The 12,932-nt window shown below is 35.9% G+C and overlaps 1 protein-coding gene across 12 annotated transcripts in view; it reads right to left on the bottom strand.

Moving 5' to 3' along the window:
• The window catches only part of IMMP2L (inner mitochondrial membrane peptidase subunit 2), a 1,024,913-nt gene that overhangs the window by 196,294 nt on the left and 815,687 nt on the right, over window positions 1–12,932 (bottom strand). The gene's annotated exons all lie outside the window — the stretch shown is intronic.

The following is a 12,932-nucleotide window of genomic DNA, read 5'->3' as shown; positions in this document are numbered from 1 at the left end:
CCTAAGGCAGAAAGGAAGGCTACTACTACGAGGTAAAAGAAACGAGGGTCTGAGAGCACAAGAATATAAGATGAGCTTTGAAGACATAATTTACCCTAAGCTCAGTTTACTTGCAACTGCTCAGGAAAAATATAGAGACTGTATTTTTCTTGCATCTGTAAATAATTCTGCCTCGCACGATTCATGATGTTTTTGGTTTGTTTTCAAACAAGACTGAATTTGTAGAAAAACATATTTGATGGAATATACTAATTAACAGATCACTGTAATAGTTCCCATGGCCATTTTTGAGCCTTTCAGGAATTAAAAACAGAGCACATAGAAAATAACTTTATAAACTGTGCAACCTTCCTGAGCCTTAAGGATGATGATATAGCAATTAAGGGTAATGTCCCCATACATAGGCTATTTAAACCCTTTTCAGAAAGAAGCAGTTTATTCATAATCTTCCTTATAACCAAATACTAAATTTACTTCATTGACACAAAAAGTTATTATGACAATGAACCTCAGAAGAATAAGGATCAAGGGTAATGATAGGGTGGAGAAGTATATAATAAAATTTCACATTAATATAATATTGTTTTATGAAGTAGGTATAGGCTGTTGGTAGATTACCTTGCAATGTAATAGTAGTTTAAATAATATTCTTATATCCAAAGAGAAAAATACTTGAGCCAAAGCAAAGTTTTTTTTAATTAAAATGTAAAGCTAAAGTATGTGACTCTCATAAGACCAAACCAGAACTTATTCTTAGAAAATTTATCTGAAGTTATTATAAAATATACTTCTTTGACTCAACAGTATAATACTATTTGAAATGATACAGCAGTTTAACTAGCAATGTCCGTCTGGGTGAAAAAGAACTATTTAAGTACCACGCACTTTGATGAATGACCCTTTAAATGGCCTTGCCCATTTGTGCTATTAATTTTCAGCCAATTCAGGGTAATGCATTAAAACTAGAAGCAATAGCCCAGTGAAACTATGTCTTTAAAGAATTCATTTCATTTAATGGCATTACCATTCCCTATCGGTACATAAGTTTTCTTTGTTTGAAAGACTGAGCAAATACCTATGTTTTGTATGTCAGGAAATTACATAATAAAGTTTGTTTTAAAAGCCTCTGAATCAAGTATTTTAAGATCAGAATTTTTCCTTGACCAGAGTCTACATAATTCCATAATGACTGGTAGAAATGACAATTTATAATCTCATTTGTAGTTTTTGAAGTAAAACATAATTTATATGAGGAACCTAAATATAATCCTGGCTAATTTGAGAGAAATGTTTCATTTGCCTGCAGATTCCAGCAAATAAGGAGCCCTGATGACGTAGTGGTTAAGAGCTCCACTGCTAACCGAAAGTTCAGTGATTCGAACCCACCAGCCGCTCTGTGGGAGAAAGATGGTTGCAACCATAAAGATTACAGCCTTGGAAGCCCTATGAGGTGGCTCTACTCTGTCTTATAGTGTAACTGAGTTGGTATCTACTCAATGGCAGTGGGTTTGGTTTCCTAGCAAAAACTACACAAAAGAAGCATTAAAGCCTCTGTGGGGAATGGCAGATAAATTTCACAACAAGGGAGGTTTAAGTAGCTTTGAAAATGGTTTGGTCAAAGCTCTTCAACTACAAATAAACTCACTGGAGGTTTAAGTACAACTTTGGCCTGATGTAACTGTTAGAAGTAGGTTATAGTTAATAATTATTATCTTTATGAAAGTCTGGGTTAGTTATCAAAACACTGAGCTCAACATTCCACAACTTGATGAAGTCTTGTAATTTCCCCTCTCCTTCCACTGATCATATTATAATTTTCAACCCATATTAATACCAATAGGAAACGCTGCTGGTGTAGAGGTTAAGTGTTACGGCTGCTAAACAAAAGGTCAGCAGTTCAAATCCAGCAGGCTCTCCTTGGAAACTCTATGGGGCAGTTCTACTCTGACCTATAGGGTTGCTATGAGTTGGAATCGACTCAACGGGAATGGGTTTGGTTTTATGGATTTAGTACCAATACAACCAAGAAACCAAACCTGTTGCCATCGAGTCAATTCTGACTAATAGCAACTCTATAGGGTACAGTAGAACTTTCCCATAGGGTTTCCAAGGAGTGGTTGGTGGATTTGAACTGACAACCTTTTGGTTAGCAGTCAAACGTTTAACCACTATACTCATTTTAATATAATAACTTTATTTAAAGGGGAGATTAGTTAATAAAAATTGAAATCAGCATGAACATTCTACATCATTCCTTCAGCAAAATGAATGCATTTCTTTTCTTTAAAAAAAAAAATTAATTTAGAATTCCATAATATGTGTACACTTAACACAATAACAATAATGAAGAAGAAATAAAACCAAGACCTGCTTCTCTATTAGCCAGCTTGTTGTTGTTGTTGCTTTCAAGTCATTTCTGACTCCCGCAAACTTCATGTGTGCAGAATAGAACTGCTCCATAGGATTTTCAAGGCTGTGACCTTTTGGAAGCAGATCTCTAGGCCTTACTTCTGAGGTACCTCTGGGTAGCTTCAAACTGCCAACCTTTCGGCTAGTAGTTGATTGCTTAACTGTCAGCCAGTTTAATGATCAAAATATTTACTTTCCCATTATATGTTAGCTTCCACATTTTCTGGGAATAAACTATGCCTTTTAACTATGAAAACCATTAGGGAAAGAGCAGAGAAGGCCTGTGAAATGGGCAGGTAGTGTGTCAGGTGACATGGATGTTAAGTGAACAGAAGGGGGCATTGATGGAGTAATTAATGCTTGCCATAAGTTTAAAGAGTCATGAACAAGACTCGGTTACCTTTTGGAAGGTCAGGACAGCAATCATAAGCATGGTAAGGCAGCAAGATCAGGTTGCCAAGAGTGCTCACTCAAATGTCTCTCCAGGTGCTTTGCAAACTAACGATGACTGGAGACATTACTTTGGAACTTCCAGTTTTGGCCTTCCACATCACAAATATATCTTGATTTCAGCTCTGCATTGCGAATGTTAAGGTTTGACCCACCAGAGGGGAGCATGAAAGCAGCGCAGTGTTTCAGCTGGTGAACTTCTCCAGCAGATGTGAGTTAATTCCAAGTGGCAGAAATGAGCACACGGTCAATTCTCAGTTCCTAAGGACTCTCACATCAATCCACTTCACGTTTTCATTCCACCTTAGTCTAGGGTCTGATCATCTCTGATTTGAATCAAGATTACCATCAAGTAATTGCATTCTCTATCTATGGCCTATTTCCAATCTAATCTTTCACTCATAATTTTCCCAAATCAGTCTTGCTAAGACAATTCTTCTTATTTATTACCCTCCTGTTCAAAAATTTAAATGACTTTTTAGTGTCTTCTAGATAATGATCAAATTTTTCACCTTCGTATTCAAGGCCAAACATAATCAGTCCTTAACCAATCCTTCTAAAGCTCTCTCTTTCCAATCCACCATATCAGAGGTTGGCAAAATTTTTTTCTGTAAAGGGCTAGATGGTAAATATTTTAGGATCTGTGGGCCTTAGTCTTTGTTGTAACTACTCAACTTGGCCGTTGTAGCATGAAAATGTCATAGGCAACGAGTGTGTCTGTGCTCCAATATAGATTTTTTTTTTTTTTTCTTACAGAAACAAGCATGAGCCAGGTTTGACCCATGGGCCATTGTTGCTGATTCCTGCTCTAGGTGAATTTTTACTCCTCCCAAATTGCTCATTAATTACATCATCAAACAGCTGTTAAACTTTGTTCCCAGACCTGGGTCAGAGGAACACAAGGATGAGTCAGCTCCCACACCTGCCTTGGCAAAGCTCACTATCTTTTCCACACACAAAAAATCATCCTGCAATTGTGGTGAAAATGCTGTGAGGGGTAAGTGACGTGATAAGGAGCAAAGCTTCACAGGAGAGCAGGTCTGAGAGCGGCCATTCTCCAGAACAAGGTAGACGGGCAGAAGACAGTGTAGGAAGAGGAGATGATAGCATTTGCCAAGATACAGAGATGCAAAACCAAATGGTAAATTTAGGGAATGACCGAACATAGACCTGCATTGGTGAGGAAGAAAGACGGAGCTGGAAAATGCAGTTGGGATCCATTCAGAGGGTTTTGAATGTCATATTAATTGGTTTGACCTAGTCCTTTGAGCCATACTGCCTTTAGTTCTGGGCAAGAAGAGCCTCGCTTTGGCGCCCACATTTAGAGAAATTCCCATATCACAAATATACAAAAATTAAATTTATTAAAGAACACATGAGTCCTTGAATCACGCAAGATCTGGTATTCAGCACTGGAATAGTCTGAAATCATAACCTAAAATATCCACTAAATATTTAATAAACGTACACTGTTCAGGACCCAGGTAAATGCTTTTCCCCATCTCTTGCCTTATGTCTGGAACAAAAGGCGACTGAGTCTCAATGCCATGAATGTTTGTGGGCTGATCACAGGGAGGATTTCAGCCATGGAAACACTTAGCTAAGAGAATTAAATAACTTGGTAAGCCTCCTCAGACAGTATGAACACAACAGATGACACGGATAACACAGCATCCTTTCCCAGTAATGCTGAGTGTCCCTTTTCTTGCATCTCTTCAGGTCTCAATTTGTGATTCTGGAAGTACTTGGGAGAACACAGTATTCACAATTTTTATGGATATTAAACAATTATTATTGCACTGGCTATGACCTTTAGCACAATGTTGAACAGAAGTTGTAAGGATGGACTTTCTTGGTTGTTTCTGATTTAAAAGGGGAGGCTTATAATATTTCATCATTGAGTATGACAGGTGCTGTAGGCTGATAATACTGTTTTAAGAAGCAGAATGATGTGATCAGAGTTCTTTTCAGAAAAATTCTTGGTGAGAGGAGGTTGGGCTGCAGCAAAATTAGCCAGGAGTCCTAACACAGGAATCGCTGTTATTTACTGCAAAAACCACAGAGCCGGCAATGCCCCAGCAAGAGAACACACCTCATGGCTCTGACCATTGCAATAACGAACTGCATTTTCATTTGCTTCATTCACCAAGTTAGATAAATATTAATATACCACAAACATACATGTGTCATATTATAGATAAAGTCTAAAACCTTGGTTATTGTGATTTATTAAGGACATCATATACAGCTTCATTTCACAGAGAAGAACTACCCGAGACCCTGACAATCCGACTGATCTTATACTTCCCTTGAAAATTATTTCAGTAAATATAGTCAATGAATTTCTGAAACAGTGCAAAGTCATTTTCAAGATAACTGACAAGCTTTGGGAAAATTAAGAATTTCCAAAGAAATTTATCTCCTAGAAGCTCACTCAAAAGATAAAGCTATTCACACAGTTTGGTGTTTACATACTTGAGAACAATTATCTAACAAATATTTCATATGCATATATTCATTTGGAAACCCTGGTGGCGTAGTGGTTAAGTGCTATGGTTGCTAACCAAAGGGTCGACAGTTCGAATCTGCCAGGCGCTCCTTGGAAACTCTATCGGGCGGCTCTATTCTGTCCTATAGGGTCACTATGAGTCGGAATCGACTCGACGGCACTGGGTTTGGTTTTGGTTTGGTATATATTCATTTAACTGAGGCAATTCAATCTAAATCCTTGAATTACTGTGTATTCAAAAGCATATTTTTCTCCTTGTATCATCTAGGTTAGGATTTTTCTCCTCTTATGAGCCTCTCATATTCTCCATTTTATTTTTCTATGTAGACATGTTATATTTTACAAATAATAAGAGAGACCAACACCCTTTTATAAAATTTCTAAGAGTTTATAAAATTACTAACTTAATAGCCTGCATGTATGTCACTAAATTTTGGCTCCTGACCCACTGTCAGCAAATACACATTTCTAATAAAATGAACGCACTTAATTTTGTAACTAAACAGCCCAAAGGAAGAGTATCTGCCATAGCAATGAAGTCTAATGACAATTCTGCTGACATTTGTCCTACCTGAAAATGAAATCATCTGGAAAATAATTTCTACAGTAGCAGAATAATTAAGACTGAAGACAGAATTTGATTTGGTAGAAACGGAAGCTTAGATTGTCTCTTTCTTGCGGGTGAGGAGTAACATTACTTACTTCATCATTATCTCTAGTTGGCATTAAGTTTCCATGTTCCCTCTCTTTTCTTAAATCATATATTTTCTCAACGTCCTAACTGTATAGGAACAAATCCGATTAAAACTAGTGCTAATCCCGAGGGACTTTTTGTTTCTTTGTGTTGTGCGGACATTTCTCCGTTTTGAATATCGCTCCGGAGATGAGGCTCTCTTCTGACACTTAGCTATCTTTGGTTATATTGATATTTTCATTACAATAGCATCTCTCTCTCTCTTTTTTTTTTTAAGTGTACTTTAGATGAAGGTTTACAGTGCGAACTAGCTTCACGTTATACAGTTAATACACATAATAGTTTTGTGACGTTAGAATAGCATCTCTTTTAATTCGCTTTGACTTTTTTTATAAAGCACACCCCATTGTCGTCAGCCAAATGAATTTGTATCTAAATAAGATATGTGGTTTGCCCAGTACTAGCACTCTTTAAGGGAACTGTGAGAAACAATTGAAGGAAAATACAAAGGTAAGGTTTTATGACTTTAAGAGCCTTCAGTGAGCTTCTTGGTTGGTGAGAGACATCCATGCATGTGGGAAGGTAAACTGACCCTTTTTGGGACACAGAAGCTTTGAGTTGGGTAAACCTCTCAGGTGTCACCTTATGTGTACCTTCATTTCAAAAAGAGTGTCATGCTGTGCAGTGAGGGAAAGATCACACAGAGATCTGACACTACATGAAGACAGAGGTGCCTGCTTCCTTTCAGCTGCTCAGCACTCCATCTGTTCGAACTCCAGCCACATCTGACTGCCACTACATTAGGGATAGAGACCAAGCCCTTCTCAAATTCTGATCTCACAGAAACTGTGAGAGATAATAAAATGATTGTTGTTACTGAAAAAAAAAAAAAAAAAGAGAAGAACCATAGGGATGTTCTCATCATTTTTCTATACAATATAGGTTATTTTAGTCTTTAATTTTTTTTTTAATGAACAAAAGCATGTACTATTAGACAACAACAATAACAAAATGCAACCAATTAAAATCTAAGCACCATTTTTCAAAGAAAGTGTGAACAGAATATTTTATTTGGATCCTGTCAACACAGCCTAGTGGCCTTTTTCTTTAATTGAAAGTGGCTGATTTTAAATCAAAGCTACCATGATTTATCCGCTCTAAAGAACATACGCAAGGAAAATGCTACACTTCAACAATAAATAAAATGAAATGTCATTTCATTCTCATATGTCCACAAGATTATTTTGCATTGTCTAAGCAGAGTATTTCCAATGCAGCTGAAGCCCATTAACCACTCCAGTCATAAACGACTTCATTCACAAAACATACAGCATCTAGAGTGTTTTATGTAGTGCAGGATTCTAAAAAATGTTTATTATTTTTACTGATTTCAGAACTCTCTGTTCTACCAAATCTTCCTAGGAGATCTCATAGGTTTTTCTTACGGTTTTATTATGGTGTCTATTGAAAAAATGCTCTATTCCTCCAAGAGGCTTTGTCATTCCCCCCTTAGAGTACTTGTACTGTATGGTGACTGCAGGATTATTGCCTGCCTCCTTTCCTTTGTCTTGCCTTGAGGAGTAGGGTTTAGGCCTCAATCATCATTATTTCTTCTGGCTCTCTCACTTGCTCTTCGTAGCCTTGGAGTATCTGTCCATGTTTGGTGACAGTGACAAAAAGATGGAGAGGGCTCACAGGTTCAGTGTACCCCATCCTATCCACAGCTTGAATCTTTACCATTCTATCTCTAAATCTGTTAACCAGTTGCCCGTTGAGTCAATTCTGACTTCAAGTGCCTCTATAGGACAGGGTAGAGCTGTCCCATAGTGTTTCCAAGGCTGTAACCTTTATGGAAGTAGACTGCCAAGGACAGGCTGGTGGGTTCAAATCACTGACCTTTTGGTTAGCAGCCCAGCACGTTTAACCACTGTGCCACCAGGGCTCCTTAAATCTGTTAAACCTTTTCCAAAACCCTATTCCAGTTTCTCCTTTTGTTCTGTCGTCTTAAACACACCAAAAGTCTCTTTCTGTTCTCTCTCGTTCATCTTTCCTGCATCTCCAAGAATCCTGTTCTTGCTGCTCAAGTCAATCATATGTTTTTTTTTTTAACCAAAAATGTGTAATGTAAAAAAAAAAAAAAGTTCAAAACAGGTATTCTTAGATTTAAAATACCCATTCCCCACCTATATTACATAACCTAAGAGTCTCCCTTAGTGAACAACATTCTTTCTTCTCCTGATCCATTCTACCCATCAATACACATATGCCAAAATCAAGCTGGACAAATAGTAGATGCTCAAAAATATGTCTTGAAGGTATAAATGAAACCATTGCATGATATGGAAACATAAAATTTGCTCTTCTTCTTTACTTTTTCACTATTTCCAGAAAAGTAAATATCTTTTAAACTTCATGAAGTTCAAAGAGTTCTATGCAATTTTATTTTCATTTTTGTATGTTTTCTTCTATATAGCATCACTTGCCACCCATAAGCTCACGTTGTTAATAAGTTTTTCAAATACTCATTTATTGCTAAAACTATCATCTTGTTAGACATTCTTCCTTCAAGAAAATACTCTAAGGGGTCAATATTTTATTTAATTAGTCATTAATGAAACAAAGGATTGAATTATCTCTTTTCCAAATGCCTAGGAACTAAAAAGAATATTTAGTGTAACCTGCAGTTGCTATTCTCAGTTAGAGGCAGTATATCATGTATAGTTTCTGCATCCAAATTGTTCAGTTCTACTTCATGGTCCCTAAACACAAATTGTTCACAAGGTGACACTATGGTCACAAGCCTAAAAATCAAATATATTTATATACCTTGGAAAAGTTATCTTTGCCTTGGAATATTTAAGCCAAAAGTTTGCCTCCTACTGTTCTTTGGTCAGTGTAGTTAAAGTATTTATTTCAAGTACTAAATAAGTAGAATTTCTATTATAACATATATTCCTTAGGTTAAATTACTACCAAGGATAGTTAAAGTATATCAGTGGCTCATGCCTTAAAGCTAGCTAAAAGTGATAGGAAAAACTTCAAGGATAGAAAATGTACAAGCTAAATGGAGGCATCGAGAGAGGCACATTTGTATTTTCATTGAAAGGAATGAACAGGTATGATAACAGTTCACATATAAATACTAACATATTTCTAATATATGGAAGCAAGAACTGTTGCATGCCTATTTAACTGAAGCAGTGTCTGCTAACCTGGAATAGTTAATTATGATTTGAAAATTCACACGTACTACTACAAATATAAGATTTGCTTCTTACATGCTTTCATTTTCAAGCAAGAACACTTATCAATATCTATTAGAATCAGTTGCTTTTGGATGCTGACAAACCACAACAAGGTGGATACTATAGAAAATATACTAATGTGTCTACATGGAAACGGGTAGTAAAGGGAAAGACACTAATTTTTTCACTGAGCAAAGTACTTAGCAAATATTCTAAGCAATCATAAACCTACTGTCATGGATTGAACTGTGTCCCCCAAAATATGTGACAACTTGGTTAGGCCATGATTCCCAGTATTGCGTGGTTGTCCTCCATTTTGTGTAATTTTATGTTAAAGAGGATTAGGGTGGGATTGTAACACCCTTACTAAAGTCACATCCCTGATCCAATGTAAAGAGAGTTTCCCTGGGGTGTGGCCTGCACCACCTTTTACCATACAAGAGGTAAAAGTAAAGGGAAGCAAGCACAGGGGGTACCTCAAACCACCACGAAAGCAGTGCCAAGAGCAGAGCATGCCCTTTGGACCTGGGGTTCCTGCCCAGACAAGCTTCTAGTCCAGAAGAAGATTGATGACAAGGACCTTTCTCCAGAGCCGACAGAGAAAGAAAGCCTTCCCCTGGAGCTGGCACAGTGAATTTGGACTTTCAGCTTGCTAGGCTGTGAGAAAGTAAATTTCTCTTTGTTAAAGCCATCCACTCGTGGTATTTCTGTTACAGCAGCACTAGGTGACTAAGACACCTACATATCAGAATCATTAGATGTCTTTTTTATATAACCCAGTAAAACCAAGTAATAACAAGCTCTGTACAACACTTCCAGACAATGTGATAGTTAAAAAAAAAAAAACTACAAAAGATATTTCTAACACTGGTAATTTAAGCTAAAATCCTAAGTTAGTGAATATATTTTCAGAAGATAAGACATTTTCTATCATTATGCAATGATAATATATTCAAGAGGTTTGGCATAGAGATATTTCATAGAGATATTATTCATAATTGAAACATTCCCTACTCAATCAAATCTGTGATGTTTTCCATTAAACCAGAGCATCATAAAACATTTTTATAGAACTTACAACCAGAAGGAAAGTTAGAAAGCATTTACTTTCAATCACCTTTATGCCATTTTTTAAAAATAATTATATTTTTCCAATTATAAATGAAATCAAAACTCATTGAAAACTTTAAAATATGGAGAAGTACAAAAATATAAAATCAACCATAATCATAAAAACTGAAGATAATCAACATAATACTTTATATACAGTTTTTCATTTTTAAATATTTACTGAAAAGTGTATATTATGAATACTATCTCATTAAAAGTCTTCATAAATACAGTTTTTAATGACTGCATAATATTTCATAACCTGGATGAACCATACTTTATTTAACTATACTTGTATTTTAGAATGCTGAGCATGCTCATTACAATTTTGATAAATATATTTATACAAAAATCTTCGTGTTTTTTCAATTATTTACTTTAGATTTTAAGAAGGAAATCCTTCCCTTTATACATGAGGAAATTTACGTCCAGAGAAGTCAAATGATTGATGAGTTCTGTCACGAAGATTGCAGCCCTGGTGGTGCAGTGGTTAAGAGCTCAGATGCTAAACAAAAGGTTGGCAGTTCGAATCCACCAGCCACTCCTTGCAAACCCTATGGGAAGTTCTACTCTGTCCTGTACGGTCACTATGAGTCAGAATCGACTCAGCGGCAATAGGTTTATATATATATATATATATATATATAAAGGAGGAAAAGAATCACTAGTAGGTTTCTGACTTTGACTCAAATTTCTGATCCAGACAATAATTATCAAATAGGTTTCACTTAAAAACATGATTTAAACCAAGTGGCATTATAAAGAGCTGTACACAATATATTTATGTTACTGTTTTGCATGCTGTAGTTTCTTATTATAATAAACACAATAAGATTGTCCTATATGCAATCTTATCCAACTTTTTTTTTTTTTTTTAAAGTGTAAGTGACAGAAGATACTTCCATACCTGATGTACTTTCATGGATTACTCATGGTTCAAAACCCAAAAACCAAACCACTGCTGTCCAGTCGATTCTGACTCATACCAACTCTACAGGAGAGTATAACTGCCCCATAGAGATTCCAAGGAGTGCCTGGTGGATGTGAACCGCTGACCTTTTTGTTAGCAGCCATAGCACTTAACCACTACGCCACCAGGGTTTCCACTCATGGTTTAGTAGTTCAAAATATACATTTTAAGTACAGAGCAGGAAAGGAAGCCAAAAAGAGCTGCACTACAGAGATGACGCATTGAGGACCATGTGCAATTCCCACTGTCCTGCCTGCCAACTCTTACCATTTTCTCTCCCAAGTGAGAGACCATATGGGATATAAGTGAGTGAGAATAATATGAATTATATAAATACCATTGCATTGACTCTAATTTGATAATAAAGAAGAACCAAACCAATCTCAAATGTCAGTGTTTTATTATTAGTAACTAATTATTTATCACATACTGCGCAGCAACACACACAGCAAGGCAACATTTTCTAACACTTCTTTTCAGAATCACTATCCTAACCAATCAAAACCTGAACGAAAGCGAACTAACATTTCAATGTGGGCTTGAGCAATAACATGATACATTTTATAGACTTAATCTTATGGATGAAGGCAAATAAAATACTATTAAGTCCCTTATTTTCACTTTGAAATTGTTAACAAAATTTCTTTGTAACAGTCACTTCTACTACACTCTAAGTGATCTAAAATATTTCCAAGCCACTTGTCTCATTTTCAGTACCCTACAAAGAATACATTGTATTTTTGTATCAATTACCACTCAAAGGCAAGAAAAGTCCTTACAAGTTTTTATTATGATTACAACTAGAAATAAGAAGTAGAAGTAGCCTCCTAAAGTTTTCTTCTGCCTATCCATAACACTTACGTGGCCTCAGCTCTATTCCTGTATTTTTAGCCAAAGGTGGATCAAAGTGTCTGCACCTTTAGTGGCTATAAAGTGCTCCTCATAACATGCAAAGGAAATTGTTTCAATAGAGACCATCAACATTTAATTTTAGACAAACATTAGGTGGATCATTTTATTATAAACATACCTGAAGGTACTCAGCATTAAGTTACAAGTATATAACAGCTTTATATATCTCTGGCTTTATGATAATATAATCAGTGAAGATCCCAGCTTTTAAACAAATACCTTACGGTAACAAGCTATCAGGCACAGTTTCCATTAATTAAAAGGTTCTTCACTTCATAATTATTTCACTTTTTATAATGAAGGGCTTGAGAAATAGATAAATTCTCTGTGCATTCAAAGTGAAATAAAATTTACAAATATCACCTTAGTCACGTATTTTATGGTGCATAAGCATGGAAAAAGGAATGCCTGTATTTATGCTATAAGTTAAATACAAAATATTATTTACCAATACTATAATTTCCATTAGACTTGCATTTTTAACTACCAATTTAGAAAATTGATGCCTGTAGATCCTTTACACAAAAAGTCTATTAAACATTCTTTTACAACATAAGCTACAAAACATTCCTGTGGGGAAAAAAGACCTTCCTATTGCAACCAGCTAGTCAATGGAAAGCATCTTTTGGTACA

The sequence above is a fragment of the Loxodonta africana genome, chromosome 8 (genome assembly GCF_030014295.1).
Source record: "Loxodonta africana isolate mLoxAfr1 chromosome 8, mLoxAfr1.hap2, whole genome shotgun sequence".
Taxonomy (NCBI): domain Eukaryota; kingdom Metazoa; phylum Chordata; class Mammalia; order Proboscidea; family Elephantidae; genus Loxodonta; species Loxodonta africana.
Note: the sequence above shows the minus strand (reverse complement) of the source record. Positions and strands in the feature narration are given on the sequence as shown.